Source organism: Canis lupus, chromosome 14 (genome assembly GCF_003254725.2).
Source record: "Canis lupus dingo isolate Sandy chromosome 14, ASM325472v2, whole genome shotgun sequence".
NCBI classification, from domain to species: domain Eukaryota; kingdom Metazoa; phylum Chordata; class Mammalia; order Carnivora; family Canidae; genus Canis; species Canis lupus.
In genome coordinates, this window is record NC_064256.1 from 35962342 (window position 1) to 35981480 (window position 19139).

The 19139-nt window shown below is 40.8% G+C and overlaps 1 protein-coding gene across 1 annotated transcript in view; it reads right to left on the reverse strand.

The window, feature by feature from the left end:
* Nucleotides 1–19139, reverse strand: part of RAPGEF5 (Rap guanine nucleotide exchange factor 5) — a 229809-nt gene that overhangs the window by 114839 nt on the left and 95831 nt on the right. The gene's annotated exons all lie outside the window — the stretch shown is intronic.

The window sequence follows — 19139 nt, forward strand, 5'->3', positions numbered from 1 at the left end:
GTCTATTTAGACTGCTCAGTGTATTGTTACCATAAAATTCTGGACTGTGGAATCATGTATCTATCTCTTATCCCATATTTTCCCCAGCATCTCCCTATCCAAGTCCTTGTCACCCTTTCTGTGCTGGTGCAATCATCTCTAACACAGAGCTCTTAATTCTACCCTCTCCCTAATACAATCCAGCTGGGGCACAACTGCTGAAATAATCAGTCTCAAAAAACAAAACAAATGCCACACGTTGGCCCATGTAACGCTTATCTTATCAAGTATGAATTCTCTGTTCATCATTGAAGGTCTTCCTTGAATTCTCTAGCTTCCTCCTAATCTCCAACTCCATGCTGACATTCAATACAACCCTGACCCAAGCAGAGTGATTTGATTATTTTCCTCTGTGTACAGTTTGCTCTTTCACTTTAAAAATATTTATTGAGTGCTGGCTATGGGCCTGGCACTGAGGCTACTCCTAGAACAAGGCAAGCGAGCCCTGATTTCATGAAGTATACACCCTTGCTGGGAAGAGAGCCGATGAACAGCAACTCCTGCTACTACAACTAACAATAACAATCATAATAATTATAATAATTAAAAAATAAGATGGCATTAAAGGTCATAATAAATGGGGAGATGACAGAAAATAAACTGGGGGTGTCCCTAGAGAAATCATAATTGGGCTGGGCCCACAAGGTGGAGATGGAGCCACCCATGACAGGTGAGAGGGACAGGAGACAAACCTAGAGAGAACACAGACTACTCAGGGAATTCAGATTTTAGTCTAAGAATGTGGGAAACCACTAAGGAATTTTAAATTGGGAATCACATGATTTGATGTATATTTTCAAGAGTTCTTTTTGGCTTCTTTGGGGAGAATAGACTCAAGAGAAGTAAGAAAGGAAACAAGGAGACCAGTTAGGTGACTGTTACTGGCATCTCGAATAGAATTAACAATGACTTAGGCTACTGAGGTGGCGATGAGCTGAAGAAACGTGGAGGGCTTGAGCTAAATTTTTAGCTAAAATGGTGGGACACCTGGGTAGCTTAGTGGTTGAGCATCTGCGTTTGGCTCAAGGCGTGATCTCACGGTCCCGGGATCAAGTCCCACATCAGGCTCCCTGCATGGAGCCTGCTTCTGCCTCTCTCCTTCTCTCGAATGAATGAATGAATGAATGAATGAATAAATAAATAAATAAATAAATAAATAAATAAATAAATAGGACACCACTTGCCAGTGCACTGAATACGGTTGGGTAGTTGGAGAAGATGAGAATAAGAAGCAATCAAGGATGGCTCCAATGTAGAATAAGCTATTCCTTGTATCTGCCATGCCATTTTTTCTTTTGCCCTCTCTATCCAAAGCAAGGCAAAAACATTACCTATCTTGCTGACCATGAGCTCATGCCCTGGGTTCAAGTTCACATTGTTTTGTGGACTTTCAAATACTGTGCTCTCTGCTATGTACTTTTTCAAAGTATCATTTCATGTACCTTTGGCTTTTGTATGCCTCCCATGCCTACTGTGCAGGGCTTACCAGGCAGAGAGTGCATATAAAATGCTGTGCACACAGCATAAGCTCTGTAGAAACCACCTAGATGAACAGTTAGTTGCTCCCCGAGTGCCCCAAATGGCACAACTTGACTACATCTATTTACAGAAACTACTTCTTTCATAACTCTTTATGAAAAAAGAGGGGAGGGAAATTCTTCTATTAAACTCCACCAATAACTTGGCTAACTCCTATCATTGAGCATCTAAAGGCAAGACAGGAACAGCGGAAGTGGATAGAAGCCTTTCTTCTATTTTCAGCAAAAAGTTCCATTTATGTTTGTTTAAAGGGGGTCCCCTGTTGCTATGGTTGCCCGATTATGAGGAAACTTAAGAAGAGAAAAAAACACTCATATGCTCTCTGAAAAACTAGAGTCAAGAATGCTAAGAGAAAAATACAGCATAACTGTAAATTCCACTTAGAGATGTATTGGCTGGGGGTGCCTGGGTGGCTCAGTCAGGTAAGCATCCGACTCTTGAGCTCAGAGTTGTGAGCGTAAGCCCTGAATTATGCTCCATGCTAGGCATGGAAACTTTTTTGAAAAAATGCATTGCTGGTGAAGTGAACTCTACTTCACTAACTGAAATAAATCTTTCCTTAATCTATAATAGGGAGCAATTCTGGAGGGCCACTCATGTGGGACAAGTGCACCCACACGTGTGTGAACCCTGTCTTAGCACTTGATGCTTTAATTTGAATTTTGCTCTTTACAGTTTTAGTTTAGATGAAAATGATGAAAATTACATTTTGGAATATTCTCCCAACTAAATTCATGTTTTTGTTTTTATTTTTGAAGGGAAGACATTCACAGCATTTATTCAAGTTAATTAATTTCCTTTAATAATCTGCCATATTGTTGATGTCATCATTAATGTTACTGTCATTACTATTTCTCTTTTGAGAGGACCATGCTTTTAAAAAATCTGGTTTGGATTTCCATGATGTCTAACTCTATGACTAAATATCTCTTTCCTTACCAAAGGGCAACCCTTTCATCACAAATAAATAAATAAATAAATAAATAAATAAATAAATAAATAAATAACACAAAAAAAAAAAAAACAGAAAAACTCAGATTTAGTTGTAGAAAGTGATCTCCAGCAGAAAGAATTCATTGTCCATAACCTTTCCGGGTTGTATTTTACTTGGGGCCTCTTTTTGGGGGGAGGGGGCTGTCTCTCATAGATGTTTGCTTAAAACCGAGAACATGCTCTACTGCAGCACAGAAGGAAAATAAGGTCTAGTCCCTAGAGAACAGGCAGGTGTTCCTCCAGGAAAGGAACCCCAATGGCCCCTAGGTGACAGTCATTCTGCCAAAGTCAGGGGACAGAGTCAGTGACCCTCCTTCCCTGACCAGTCAGTAGTAATAAGGTCTAATCAGGTGAGTGGGGGAGGTAGTAACTAGCTTCCATTTAGAATCTGTAGCTCAGGAATATCTGTTTGAGTAAGCCGGAGCGGAGCTGGACTGAGATTGTTACAGAGTCTGGAGACAAAGTGACTTAAAATAGGCAAGTGCAAAAAAGACACAGGTTTCCTACTGGGGGACCACAGAAGGCAGCACCACCAGCCAGGGGTGGTCCTGTGCTTCTCTCTCAGAAGAGAATATACACTGAGAGGGTTCTGCAGTTTTCCTATAACGGGAATGATCCTGAACAAGTGGAAAGTTCAATCAGAGTTTTGATCAGAAAACATTGATAGAACACTGTGGGCAAGGCAATGGGTCAAGTGCTGAAAAAGAAAATCAAGCTATCTAAGATGTGATTCTGACGAGAAGGGACAATCTAGAAGTGGCCATCAGACCCCTGCACGCCACAGGGTGCTGTGTCCTCAGGGCCGCGTGGAGGGAAGGATGGCTTCTGGCTGGCACCATCAGGGAAGGCATTTCCCAGTCCTCTCCTCCTGGGCCTCAACCTGTCCTCTGTGCCTCTATGTTACTGCTCGGCCTCGCCCATTCCTGGCACTTGTTTATCTTCCTTACCTTTCTTGGTGGTGGGAGAAATGCACATTTGAGAGGTTAAGATCCTGCCTCCCAGGTGCCTAGCATGTGCGGAATTGATGTGTCGTAGAAATGTCCCTTTGCCTTGGTTCAGAAAAGTGGAAAAAATTTGGGGAAAGGAGAGCTAAGATGGGGTGATAGGGGTAAGGTGTTTTAGTCAGAAGGTGGGAGCAAAGTTATACCAATAAGCAGTTTTAGTACAGCTTAAACCAGACGATAGAGCACCAACACTGCCAAGCACCTCAAGAAGGTAGCTGGAATCCCTCTGCCACATAGGTTAGTCTGTAGAATTGGGAAGCTTAAATCCTTTCCCAATTATCTAGTTAAGCTCAACCAGAACATCTGAAAGAATAATGAACAACTAGAGGGTCTTACATTTCTGGAAAGTAGAAAGATCAAGTAAACTCAGCATCTCTCTTGTCCCTGAAAATGTCAAAAGTGCAGAGAAAGCTTTTGGATATCTTCTTTAAGTGTGCTTTTGGCATTTTGGTCTATAAGCAATCAAGATGGAGAGAGACGCTATCCCAAAGAGGAAAGTTTATAGGAACCAGAATAGTTGAGCCGGCCATTTGTGATGCCTTTATATTTGCTCAAAACCATGGTTACAAAGACTCTCCCATGTCAATCAGCCAGGCAAACCAACACCCATTGTGCAGGAGGGTGTGATGACAGTCCAAGTCCTGAGTGAAAAGGCCCAGAGGCCCAAGGCTCTGATAAGGGATACTCTGAGGCCAGAAGACAACCCCAACGGTTAAGTCCTAGAAATTGTGAAGGAGTGAGGATGCAAAGGCAGGACTGTTTGAACAGAAACCATCCTGTCCATGTTTTTGTTTTTAAAACAACATTCTGGCATGTAGGTACTTATTATTTCACATTATACTACAACATAAGATATGCAAGAATGAATAACGATTTCAGAATTGAGAGCTAACACTATTTTTTAAGATTTAGGCATAATTCTTAGTTCACATAAATAGAAACAAAGGAGGTCGGGATTCGCATAAAAGCGTACTTGGGATAAACATTCAGTTCTGTATTTCTAGCTTACCTCCAACCAACAATACTACATTTCTCATGACATCTTTGAAGACCTCGACATTAGTTGCCTAGCATTAAAGTTTGATTCACAGAGCAAGAACTACAAACAAAAGCAAGTTCAGGGATGTGGCAAAGGTAACTTAGCAATCCATCTCAGTCTGCACAATGGAGACTCTCAAGGTTCTGGGAGACTCTTAACTGCAGCACCCTGACGGCAAGAAAAAGAGTGTGGTCTCCTCCAATACATAAATAACATTATTTTCTTGGAAACACTGAAAAAGTATGATTCCAAGAATACATTTTAGCCAGTAGTTCACATATAGTTCTTGGGAACAAAAACGTCCTTATGTGGGACTTCTGAGGATTTACAATCACCCTGGGAAGCCTCATGTATGAAATACACAGTCACCTAAAAAGGAGTGTTCTGGTGACCCCCTGATTATGAAGATTAATGTCAAGGAATACATAAAAAGACAATTTCCCTCTTCATGCCTCCTAGTGGTGTAGCTCATGTGATAGAAGGAGGAGGAAGCAGTTATTTAGATTATTTTAGCTGAATTTTCTTTTATCTGATCAGAGTAAGCGTAGGTTGGGGGGAAAATTTCCTACACAAATATTGATTCTGGGACATTTCCCTCCAGTGGATCACGTACACAGGAATGACAGCTTTTGGGACCAAGGGAGGCTCAGAGCCTCCCTCTCTGCCAACACAAACCATCTCCTTATCTCCCAACACAGAGTTTAAAACCAAGAAAGGCTTTTGAAAATAACTTACACAACAAAAGTCACAAGCACAAGATCTAAAGCATATATTTTGAGCAACAAACATGAGAGTCCACATGAGAACTAAGTGTATCTGTGGACTAATTAGCATGAATTCACCTAAGAGTACTTAGTTTAAATGAATCTATTTGTAAGTTAGCCAAGAGCCATTCAAGATGAACTACCATAGACAGCCTCCGAGATTTTAGGGCTTGCCTTAACATCACTTCTTGTTATCTTCAGAACAGATTTTCTCTCATGACTGACTAGGATGATTGCTAAGAAAATTGTTTTAATAACTCTACTAATATTATTACTTAAACATAAAGAAGCCTGACATCCTTTCAAAACAATGCTTATTTAATTTCTGGTCAATTTTGCAAAGGTAAGAAAGAGCCGCACTCACAGAATATTAAACAGAATGATCATAACACACTAGGTAACGATACTTTAAAGTGTTCTTTACAAACCAAACTCTTTTTTTAATTTACAAACCAACTAAAAATTTTACTACAGATAAAAATTAAGCATTTCAAGTCTCCATGTGAGAAACCAGCAAATACAGTCAAGAAAAAGAGTTCACTGAATACTTGGCAAAAAATTAAAATGAATATAACCTAGCCTCTAGCATTTTTATAGGGAGAAAATTTCCATCAAGTGTCTCTTCTGATGTTCACGCAACCTGAAGATATGGACAGATAAAGTCATACCCACTTTATAGGTTAAAGAATAGAGGTTAAGTGACCTGCACTAGCCCTCCCCTGTACCTGTGGTGGTTCAAGTCTATCAAGGATGGAACGGTACAGTATGGGTCAAAATACACACCAACAAGTCCATTCATGTGGGTCTTGACCAGTATTTCTTTTCTTTTCAAGGTTTTATTTATTTATTTGATAGAGAGAGAGAGAAAGTATGAGTAGGAGAGAGGGGCAGGCAGAGGGAGAGGGAGAAGCAGGCTCCCCGCGAGCAGGGAGCCCGACCTGGGACTCAATCCCAGGACCCTGGGATCATGACTCCAGCCAAAGGCAGATGCTTAACCAACTGAGCCACCCAGGTGCCCCCAGTATGTCTTTTCTAATGAAACAGAACATAATATAAAAGAAAGAGCATAAAATTTAAACATCAGAATGCATCCCCACTAGTAACATTGAGTATTTTTCACCCATGTGGATGAGATATGTACTAGGTCAGACTGTTTTTTGTGTTCAGTGGGCTGTGGACTTTAACATGTTAGGAAAACACTGAGGTGTTTCCAGGCCACAGGAGGCAGAGCGCCATTCCTCATTATCTAAATAACCATCTATTTTTTTGTACCATTCCTGGAGAAAAGCCATAATATTTATTTTAGGAGGCCCCTCAACAAGGCTCCATCCACATTCAGCAAGCAGTACATTCTCTCTGAGGTGGCACGCAAACAAGCTTGCACTGAGAAATGCTGATCGAGTCTATTTATTTTTGGTTACCAATATATAATCACAAATGCTTCAAAATGCTCAAATCTTTTCTATTCTTTAAAAAGTAAGGGAAAAAGCATTTACAGCCTTCACTTCAGCACTGTATTTTTTTTAGTGTTAAAATTTGAAAACTGTTGCTCAGTATTCAAGATATGCCATCAAGATATGCCATATTATAATCTGGCCCATCCAGAGTGCCATTTGAACTTCTCTTTGAAAGCTGACCAATGCCTACTACATCTCTGTCCCAGCTGCCTTTACTCAGTCCCAATTGGTTTAGCCTCTGAGCTGAACTTGAGATTGTTGTTTTAGAACTCTGTGTTCTGGGTCCTTATCATCCTCAAACCCTCTAAAAATGCAAGTTTCCTGCAGGCTCTCTTTTCTCTCTGTCTCTTTCCTCAGGGATCTTATCTGTTCCTATGGTTTTAATTTTCATGCTTATGCAGGTTATTCCCAAATCTGTGTCTCCATCTCTGCCCTCTTCTCTGAGTCCCAGACCATGTCTCCAGTTACACACTGAACATTTTCATTTCACAGACTATCATGTACCTGCTACGGACAAGTTGCTATCACAGTGCAGTGGCATGGCCTCTGTCCCCAGGGTGTGAGGACACAAAGGTCTGAAATCACCAGCATCATGTCCACCAGATTTCACAAGCCTCTTCCTCCTCCTGCAGAATTTTAGCTTGTCATCTCCAGGTGTCTTCATGTTCTTCCTTCCCCTCTACCCTCATGTCAGCCTCTCACTATACCCTGTCACTTCCACCTGTGAAATGTCTTCATCCTCCTTCCTATCTGCCACAGCCAGAGTTCACGACCACACCACCTCTCCTCTGGGCCCTGCCACAGCCTCCCAGCCAGCTTCTCCTCCCATTCATTCTCTCTTCCATACAGTTCCACTTCCAAAAGGCAAGTATGATCACTACCTGCCACCCAAGGCCCTAGATTAAATGAAAAGTCCTTCCTCTTGGCCTAACAAAGCTCTTTTTCTGTACATTTACATTTTGTATCTTGGCGTTTTATAGCTAGCAACATAAACCTCCTTCTTTACTCATCTACACCCTGAGTTCCTCGAGGGGAGAGAGTATGTTTTCCTATTATTTCTACCACATAGTGCTGCTAAGTAATTGTCTATTGAACTGAAGAAAGTAAAAATTGTAAGGTAAATACAAACACTCAATGTCACATCCAGTTTGGGGGAGCAGGTAAGATTATGAAGGAGCCTCAAGGAAAAGGTAGATTCTGATTGGTGGATGAAGGATAAGATGGGAAGTCAAGGCAGAGAGTGTATAAACAGAGGTAAGGTGGAGAAAAGCAAGGGATTTAACATGGGACCAGTGAGTCATCCCAGTGAGTGTTGGGGAATACTAGAAATACTAGAAAACAGGGCCACAAAAGTTACTTGGATTTCTATGTTAGGCTGAGGAGCTGGAGGGCTTTTAGTAGCAAGTAAGGTGATGTGAGCAAAGACACTACCACCACCATTATGCTAAATATATACAACTCTCGAGTTACGATGTTTCAGACACAGGTTCTCCATGTGGGCTGTCCCAGAGAATCTTTCCATATCCCTCTGATGGAGGTACTGGCAAGGCTGGCCTGAGGTATGTGGTCAGTGTGGGTAGGCTAATAATTTAATACCTCTTTATGCCAACATTTGTTAAATACTTATTCAGTACATTTTTAGTAGGGCTAGTGAGAAATTTAGTTTCTATGAATAAAAGAACTTTAAAGAATGTTTATTTAATTTTTTATGTAACAAAACATTTTTAATCGTTTATTAATAAATTCTTCTTCTTGGAATTTAGGATTTGGCTTCTTTTGAATCATGTCATTTGGCAATTTAACTGACATGCTTAATTTTTAATTTTCCACACATGTAATTTTTCCAGCACTCTTGCTGAGGAAAGAGGTCACTTGTGGACATGGATAAAACCGTGTTGCCCAAATCCAGCAACAGCCCATGCATGACTTGGTTTCAGAATGACCACTCATTGCCAACCAAAAGCTAGTAATTCCACAGGCTGATGGGGCTGCCTTGGTGGGACTTCAGCAATGTGTGTATGTGCACTGACAAAGTACACTTATTAACCATATTCAAACCCAGCAAGGAACATTAATACATTTCCAGTAGATACAACCAGCCTCCTTGACCAAAGCAGGATCCATTTACCACTTAACAGTTAATTGATTCATTTCATATAGAAATCAGAGTTAAATCAGATCCTATTTAGGTGATCCCAAGGATGTGTTAGGGCAGATGTATGGTTGGTCTCCTTGATCAGATTCCAAGCACTTTTATGATTATTCTCATGTCACAGATGAGATAACTGAGGCAAAGAGATGCTAACTAGCCAAGGATCACACAGGAAGTCAGTGGGGGAGATGCTTAAGTACCCAGGTCTGACTCTTTACCTGCTTCAATGCACCATGAAGACTTAAATTGTCCAAAACGAATTGAACAGGAGAATGAAAACAAAGGAAACAAGAAGTTTACTGTATACAGTCTCAGCAAGAACTGATTTGAATTTCCTACGAGGAGTTCAGCCTGTAAAAATCAGGGTCAACGACTTACTCATTGTTGAGTGTTCCTACATACCTCTTCAACTCTTACCATGCTTCCTAAACTCTGCATTCTATATAGAGAAAATAATAAATGTTTGCTGCACAAAAGAAAGGTACTGCTTTGGGGCACCAGGGTGGCTCAGTTGTTTGAGCATCTGCCTTCAGCTTGGGTTATGATCTCAGGGTTCTGGGATCGAGCCCTGCATTGGGCTCCCTCTCCCTCTGCTGCTCCCCCAGCTTGTGCTCTGTCAAATAAATAAATAAAATCTTTTTAAAAAAGGAAGAAAGAAAGGCACTGGTTTTACTAATATCTGAATATATGTGCACTGATGTCCTAGAAATTCACAGCACTTAGACAAAATAATAAATCTATAGCGAGGAGGCTAAAATCAGAGGTAGCTGAAAAGCTGCCATCTCCCCCCCCCCCCCCCCCCCCCATCAGATGCTCCACACTCTGCACACTTGGCTGATGGCAGCTCAAGCTCTGGACTGTTTCCCTGCTCCTTGCTGACTGCATGATTTATCCTGCCCTCAGGCAGAGAGGATTCCCCTTCAATTCTTAAAGCTTTTGTCTTAGAGCCAAGACCCTTCAAATTTCCTTTCCTCTACTTTGTAATAGGTTTTCACAGAATTTTCTTTTGAGTAACATTTAATAGATGTCCAGTCAATGGAAAAGTTATTCAACAGAGAAAATTGATAATGTTAAAAGAACAAAGTATCAAATCCTTTCATTAGATCATAAATATTTGCTCCATTGGCCAGAGTCATCAGCACTTGAGCCTAAGAACCTTTCAGTTGCTCTTCGAGGAAACATACCAGAAAAATACAAGTTTCCTCTTAACACAAAGATGGCTTGTACAGGATCAAACTAAAATAAAACTTTAATTTAAAAAATAATCAAGTTAACCTTAGCTATGATTTTTCTTCAGCATTTATGTTGAGAGAGAGAAAAGCTTTCGGTTTTGAAATGCCTTGAGGATATTTCTGGTGGCAGGACAGTTTGGGCCAATCTGCTATAATCACATGATAAAGATATGAGCGGCAATGGCTCTTAGACACTCCCAGATGTTCATTCATTTAAAAAGACCCTAGTACAGGGGTGCCTGGGTGGTTCAGTCAGTTAAGCATCTGACTCTTGATTTCATTTCAGGTCATGATCTTAGGGCTTTGAGATAGAGCCTCAACTCTGGCTCCATGCCGGCATACAGCCAGCTTAAAAATTCTCTCTCTCCCTCTCCCTCCACCCAAAAAAATAATAAAATAAAAAGTCCCTAGTGCATTTCTCTACTCTATAGCTCTCTCAGGAATTAAAATTTTAAGATTTATCTCATCTGTTTTCTTAAATTCCACATCTGAGTGAAATAATATGGTATTTCTTTCTCTGATTTATTTCATTTAGTATAATACACTCTAGTTCTATCCACATCATTGCAAATGGCAAGACTTCATTCTTCTTGATGGCTGAGTAATATTTCATTGTATATATACACACATCTTCTTTATCCATTCATCTGTTGATGAACATCTGGGCTCTTTCCATAGTCTGGCTATTGTTTATAATGCTGCTATAAATATTGGGGTGCATGTGCCCCTTCAGATCTGTATTTTTGTATCCTCTGGATCTGTATTATTTTACCTAGTAGTGCAACTGGTGAATCTCAGGGTAGTTCATTTTTAACTTTTTGAGGAATCTTCATACTGTTTTTCTGATGACTGAATGAGTTTGCATTCCCACCAAAAATGCAAGAGGATTTCCCTTTCTCTGCATCCTCATCAATACCTGTTGTTCCTTGTGTTATTTTAGCCATTCTTGACAGGTATGAGGTGGTATCTCATCGTGGTTTTGATTTGTATTTCCCTAATGATGAGTGATATTCAGTATCTTTTCATATGGGAAAGGGGAAAAAAAGAGAGAGAGAGAGAGAAACCATAATAGAATCTTAAGGATAGAGAACAAACTGAGGTTGATGAAGGAGGTGGGTGGGGGATGGGAGAGAAGGGTGATGGGTATTAAGGAGGGCTCTTGTTATAATAAGCACTGGGTGTCATATGTATGTGAGGAATCACTGAATTCTACTCCTGAAACCAATACTGCACTGTATGTTAACTAACTAGAATTTAAATAAAAATTAGAAAATAAAAAAAAATTATCTTAAGAAATAAAAGTAATTTCTGAGTCTAACTATGTGCCAACGTAGAGCTACATGCTTTACAGCATCTCATTTAACTCTCCTCCCCACCTCTGACCTAAACAAGCCCCTGAGGCATGTGCCATTAGCTCCATTTTGCAGAATAAGAAAATAAGCCTCTGGAAGCCACTAAGTTATAGCAAGTAGCTGAGCTAGAAGTGATCTGGAGTCCCTTGATTTGCTTTTCACAGCTACACAAATCCACCTCTAGGACTGTAAAAAAGAAAGCACAACAGGTTATACCTACATTGATGCTTAACTAAGGTTTTATAGTAGACCAGTTATCTGCTTTTTAAAAATATCATTATAGCTTTCTGCCACACATATGATGTCCATAAGCTTTTCTTGCTCCTGAATTGTCAGTAATGCTACTGCTAAATCTTCCCAATGACGTAACAAGGAAATTCTAAAACATACAGAAGAACCACCACCAATTCTGTAAGAGTCCTTGTGTTTGCAAATACAAGCAAAGATACCAAACAGTGCAATCAATGGAGGGTGGGCAGCTCAAGAGGTGGCCAGGAAAAGATGTGAATTTTCCTTAACCCTCATCTAATCTACCCTGCTAGAATTTAAAGAAACTTCCTTTTATCATTTATTACACATTTGGGAAAAAATTATGGCATCATCCCTACAGTCCTTCTAGCATATGACCTTTGTCAAGTTTTACCACTTTACCAAACCTCAACTGCATTTCTTGAAAAAAGAGGGATGATAACCAACACTACCCACAGGATGAGTATGTGGAAGAAAGAGTAGACATGAAATGCTTGATTGAGGGTAGCTACCTTTTACTCTGAACATGGTTAACATGCTTTTTCCCTTTTCCATTTTTAGCCATGGATGGGGCCTTTCTCCTAATTAGGCCCAGCCACTACTGGGGTAGAGTGGATAAGGAACATAGAAAGAAAGTCTTTACAATTTGTATTCTGACATCAAGTTAGAATTTTACCTTGAAACGGCAAAATTTATAGAGAGATGTCACCTTCCTTTGCACATCAAGAACCAACTCTGTAAGTTTCAAACCTCAAATCCCTTTTTCCTGGACTAGCAAAGCCACAGGTTTGTCCCCCTCAAGAACCAGTCAGGATGTAATGGGCTAGAAAAGCTCAAGGCTGTCTCCAAGATACTGCAAGTGGACTGTCAAGTTTGGGGGGCAGGCTCTTAAAGAGGCATCAGAGAGAAAACGTAAGACCTATGGGCCTCACCTTTCCTGAGTGGGCTTGGGCTCTGAGAAGATGAGGTCAGGTACATGGTTGAGGCAACACCAAAGACAGGAATGCAGTTTAACACACAGATTGAGACAGCACACAGAAGAGACTGTGTCACAGTCTAACTCCCAGCCCCAGGTGGGGGTCAGCATGCTCACAGTGAAAGCTGTGAGCTTTCACTCACAGTGAAAGAAAGGCTTTTTCAGTGAGCACAGTAAAGCTAAGGCGGGCAAGGGGCAGATGAGGTCCAGAGCTTAGTATTCTTGAGTTGTTCCTCTTTCCCAGGATGGGAAATCTGCAAGGACTCACAAGCTTCTATATGTCCTAGGGACAGAGGCCTGCAGTGCAGCCTACCTTATTCAGGGCCATTGGCTGGATGGAGCACATGACAGGGAAGCAGTGGGGTTTATAGCTTCAGCAGGAGGCAATACAGGGCAAGACAGCCCAAAAGGCCCAGAGACCCTAACCCAGCAGGGATGTGCCCCTGACTATCACTGCAAATATCACAGGGGCATCAATGACCGACATGGGGACCTCTGCAGAGACTAGAGATGCCCAAGAGCATGGTGAGGTTCCAGTGACTCTTCCACACCAGGGACTGAGGAATCCCAAAGGGGGTATTTTATACTCAGCCCAGGCAGGAGCAATAGCCTGAATGGACAGTTTATCATAAAAAAGAGTTCAAATCTAAAACAGCTAAAATGTGGCTCTCTGGCAGTAGGTAGCAGCTTGCAGAGGACCCAGTGTAGTCGTCACAAGAACATAGCACTTCCCACCTACATTTCAGTGTAGAGAGTAATTCTGAGAATCTGTTCGTTACCACTTTTAAGTGTCGATGTAAGTGCTTTAATGGCTCATAAAACAAAATAACCTTGTATGATTATTACCAGATAAGGTAACAAAACCAAGCCAAAACACATGCAGGGAAAAAAAGGTTTTGATACAGCATTGCTTGTCAACCCAAACTATTTTTCACATCCATGCCAAAGGCACTGACTCATATTTCCTCTCAAACAAGTATATGTATTTTGAATTTTCATATAAAATTGATAAAATTGTCAGTTGTTTTATTTATCTTTCTTCTTGGAATAGCAAGCTAATAAAAAAACTGCACTACAACAGGTCCCATGAAAATTTCCTTGGAGGGGCCTGAGCCACCCATATATATAAATGTGATCTTTTGATGAAACCGTCCATTTGGTGAGAAGACTAACCCTGAAATTAGTTAATTCGTGTAGGCCTAATGTTACCAGCAAAAGAAAACAACTTCAGTTACTTGGACTTAGGTACAAATGTGAGGTGTGAATTCTGGGGCCGTAGTTAGTTTTGGGGGTGCGTCTAAGTGGCCGAGGGTCCAAGGCACCTGCTGTCAGAGCCTGCAGCCCAGGTGTGCAGCTCTAACACCGTGAAGCCCCGTGATGGAATAAGCCCCTTCCCTGACCAGACAAGGTAGGCACACCACAGGCGGCCAAGACAATGCCCCCTACGCCTTCTCGGGCAGCAAGAGAGGCTCTCGGCCAGGGCCTATCGACAATCTCCAAACTCCTTTAAAGACCCACATCTGAAGGGTAGGGAAGTTGGTTTTATTGCTAATACGTGACAAATTTGTGTTTACTGTATACTCTCCGCTTCAGACAGAGGAAAATCACCCGCACTTAGCTCCACCTTTGGAACTATGACAGAAATGGGCCTTTTAAACATGTAAAAACAAAATGAAAAATCAAAATGAATAAGAACATATAAACCTGAGATGGAGATTGTATCTGTCATGCTTGGCTCTCTACCATCTGTTCCTCAGGATGGATCCAAAGTAACCTCACATTTCTCACAGTTATTTTTCTACCAGAAAACAATGACATGATAACATGTAAACTTCTTCATTGATTTTAGTAGGTGAACGCTTTGTGCTTTTTTATGCTTTGTTTTTATTAAATGTTTATATTTTCAATAGAGAAAAGCTAGCCACTTTTTAGCAAAGGGGTGAACCAGACAAGCCTGTTCATTCTATTGACTTGGGATCAGACCACAGTTCATAAGGATTGGCTTTCCCATCCTTTTCCGAGGATGCAGCTTTGGGTCAGGGGCACTTGTTGGGAGCCAGGGTTAAATTCACTTCCCCTTTAAATAGTGCCAACCACTCCCCCTTCAAATGGTTTCCTGGTAAGTTTAGTGTGGAAAACCTCAGTGAGAATGTTCTGGGGGTGAGGGGGGAACACCTAGGTGGCTTAGCAGTTGAGTATCTGCCTTGGGCCCCAGGGTGCGATCCTGGAGTCCCAGGATTGAGTTCTCCCTGCATGGAGCCTGCTTCTCCCTCTGCCTGTGTCTCTGCCTCTCTCTCTGTGTCTCTCATGAATAAATAAAACCTTAAAAAAAAGAGAGAGAGAGAATGTTCTCTTACTCCTGAGTCTTGCCCAACAAATAAAACCTTGATAATAATTCACTTCATTTATAAAGCTTTTACTGCCAATACCATGAGAATGTTATAATTCTGTTATCATTCCCATGACAAAATCTCTAGTCGGGTAAAGGAACACGGAAAAGCTAGGAGTTAGGCAGTTGTCCAATAAATGAGTTAGTAGCCAAAGTATAAACAACATTTTGATTGTCCCTACCATACTTGGTTCATTAGACCAACAGCCTTCATGACACATCAGCTCACTCCCTGAGACTGCATATCACACAGACCTTGGAATGTGTCTGTCAAAGCGTGGCACCTAAATCACTTAGGGGTGAAGGCTGGTTAAAAATTCAGATATCAAGGCCTCCATCCAAGCTTAACTGGAGTGGGGGCGGGGCGGGGGGAGGGAGGCAGGAGCACTGCAAATTACTACTATGCAAATGAATCTTGAGAACCACTGCTTTAGAAAAATAAAATTCTCTAGTCACAGGGGAATTTTGATGTAACCATTCAGTAAGAAACCTAGGATTACTTTTTAAAGTATCTATCCATCCTTGTTTCCTCATCTCCAAACAAAAACACTTTGTGAAAATGTATGAAGTTGTATAACACACGACCTTATTGACTCTGGAGCCAAAATTTCTATTGCCCACCTCAATCTAAAAACAGATCTCAATCACTGTATGCAACATTAAAATGCAGTATTTTTATAACCTATCTGAAAAAAAGCAAATAGCTAGAACTACAGTTTGACCGCTTATAAAGAAAAAGTCTGATTTAGAAATTATCAAATGTTCAGTATTTATGTGTGTGTTACATAAATGGAAAGAATAGTACACGAAGCAAATTTCACTTTTATTGCAACAGCATCACTCATTCTGGAAGAATTCAGCTAAATCAAATCGCTTGCTTTGTGTTCTGCACTACAGAACATTATTTACTTATACTCACACACACTGTGTTCATGTCATTGCAGTTTTACTGAGAACAGCTCCGTTTTTATGGCTGTTTACACAATCAGACTTTTAATGTGACGAATTCTGGACAATAGCTGGGTCATGTGGCCAAGACAAAGATTTCCCTTGATAGCTCTTACTTGTCAATACAAATGAGAGTTAGAAAATGTTCTCTGAAGACGAGGCCGGGGGCAGGAAAGGGCCTTCCACAGATCTTCACTGAGGAAAAAGACAATGAGTCACAGAAGTTTATAAAGGAAATTAATTTATCAAAAGTTACCATGCCCATATTCTTACTGCACAGGCATCAATGTGTAATTAAAGAGATGTAAAGCTGCCTAGAACTGGGTACTTAGGCCTTGATCCACAGGCTTAGTATGGCACGGTAGTCATCAACCTTGCCTGATCACTTCCTTTTATGAGAAATGGAAACTGAGGTTGAGGGCAGCCAGTTGACTTACCAGAGTGACTGAACTCAGGGCAGCATGGGAGTCAAATTTCCTAAGGACATGCCCAGGATTGCTGGAATTTGGTAGGAGGGTGTGATTACCAGGGTGTACAACTTGGTAACTTTATAACAATAGCATATGGCAAGAATTCTTTTTTTTTTTAAGATTATTTATTCATGAGAGAGAGAGAGAGAGGCAGAGACACAGGCAGAGGGAGAAGCAGACTCCATGTAGGGTGCCCAACGCGGGACTCAATCCCAGGACCCCAGGATCACGCCCTGGGCCGAAGGCAGGAGCAAACCGCCGAACCACCCAGGGAATCCCTGCAAGAATCCTTTTTAAGGAATATTTCAGTTCATAAGAGATATGATTTTAATATAGCTTTCCATTTAATTATCTAATCTTTTAAAAATATTTCCTCAAATATTCTAATATTTAAAATATCTACATCGCTTTCATTTTGTACCTAAGGGGTGTATAAAGGAGCAATCATAGAATTACCAATTCTGAAAGGAGATTATAGATCAATCCTCTTCTCTGTCTTCATCCAGGCACTCCCCAAATGCAAACCTTTATTCATACATAAAAAAATTGTCAGCCACAGGACTTTTCAGTGGATGCCCAGCCTTTGAGGACAGTGGGTAATTAGTATACCAGGCTCTCAGGCTGGCCTCTGGACACTGGGTGGCATATATCATATGTTCATCTGGGAAGCAGCTCCCACTCCCCAGAAGACCAAGAACAAAGGAGCTGGCAGGCTTCAGGGAGAGGCTGCTCAGTCAACAGTGGATTAAAGACACCCATTAGTTGCCTCAATCAGCTAATTAGCTCAACAAATGCAAAACCTAAATCATTAAAGAAAGTGGCCCTGACTGCATTGCTGGCTTCTGATTTGGTGTCACCAACCCAGCAGGGTGGAACAGGGTAGTTCCACAGAAAACAAAAATAACTGTCCACACTAGGGAACTGGAAGGGGATGGGGCTTGATTTTTTTTTTTTTTTTTTTTTTTATGAAAGTCGAGACCTGCCAGGAAGTTTCACTGACAAAGAAAGAGTACCAGGGAGACCTCTGTGTTTATGCTTTGAAATTTAAATCAATTTAAATATAAATTGCTCTCCTTTTTTGTCATTATGAGAAAGAAGTAAAATGTGGGTTTCAGATCTCTGGTGTGCAAATGGTCATTAACTTTCATTTGACCTTGGGTGTAGAACTAATATTGAATTTATGCACAGGATACACTCATTATACTCATCTAGCTCCCTCACAGAAAATAATGCTCCCAGGAGCTACAATGCTAGAAGCTGCTTTTCAGCACTCAAATAGAAAACTTGATTTTCTTCCTTTAAAGCCTCTCTCCTGCCTTCCACTCACCTCTCTGCTCCAAATCTCAGGGAAGCTTGGCAACATTTGTAAAACCTAGGCACTAACAGGTAAAAATCTGAATGACATAAAATCGTTGTCCTGGACCACACAGGACAAGAGCCTGGTCTGTGAGCCCTCATATTCCTAGGGTCAGGGACCATCAGTACTCAGTTCTCCTTCCCTGTGTTTGGTTCCCTAAGACAGGGACAAGCGCCCATTTAAAGTGATAATTACCATTGTCTACTGGGCCTTACAAGCATTACATACCGCCACTGAAGTGCCCCGCAGCACTCTGTTTTGAAAACAAAACCCCTGCATTCTGGAGCACACTCGGGGTAGTTATAATTATTCACCTCCTAGGCAAATCAGTTTCATTTACTATCTTAATGGACACGATCGTGTGGAAGGATAAAAAAAGAAAATCAGCTTGCTTGCTTTTCTCAATTCTAAACAATTCTTAGGGTTAAAGGAACCCAACTTCTGTACTCTCAGATCTCTTGCTGTTCAAGGAGAAATCAGGGCAAAGGGCTATTTTCTTTTATAGTATGCCATTAATGGTTATTTATCATTTCGACTTAATAGCTCTAATTACAAAAGACGGTGTCACGGGATTTTTTTTTTTAAAGGCAATTTTCTTTGTATCCCAGTGGGAGAGTTAGAAAAATTTACAAAGCATCTGCTGCATGCATTTTCAATTGGTTCTGGGTTTTACCAACGCTTATTATTTTCTTGATTGCAAGAATTTCACATTTTCAAAGATCCTTGACCTTGACATTGGATCGATAATTACTATATTAAGACTCTTACTGTGGTTTTATGCCATTTTTTTTAAAAAGACACATTGTACTTCTTTCCTCTTGGTTGACAATCAGTGGGGCTACAAGAAAGTCAGTGTAGGACTGTGTGGACCACGAATGGGAGCGATGGCCGCTGGCTGGCACAGCATCCAAGAAGTGGCAAAGAAGAAAAGGACAAAAAACAAACCATGTGGAAATATCAATTCTGAGAGAACAAGGTACATCCTTAGATGGCACTTAAGTGGTTGAAAGTATCACGATAAATTAAGCATAGTATCTTAATTACTTAAAATCTAGCCAACAGCCTTCTGCCACTATAATCTTCCTAGCTCAAACACTCATTATTAGAGTGCTCAGAGACTAGGTGGAAAAAAGAACATCTAGGAGAAGATCATCATAGTTTTAAATTTTCAATATAAAA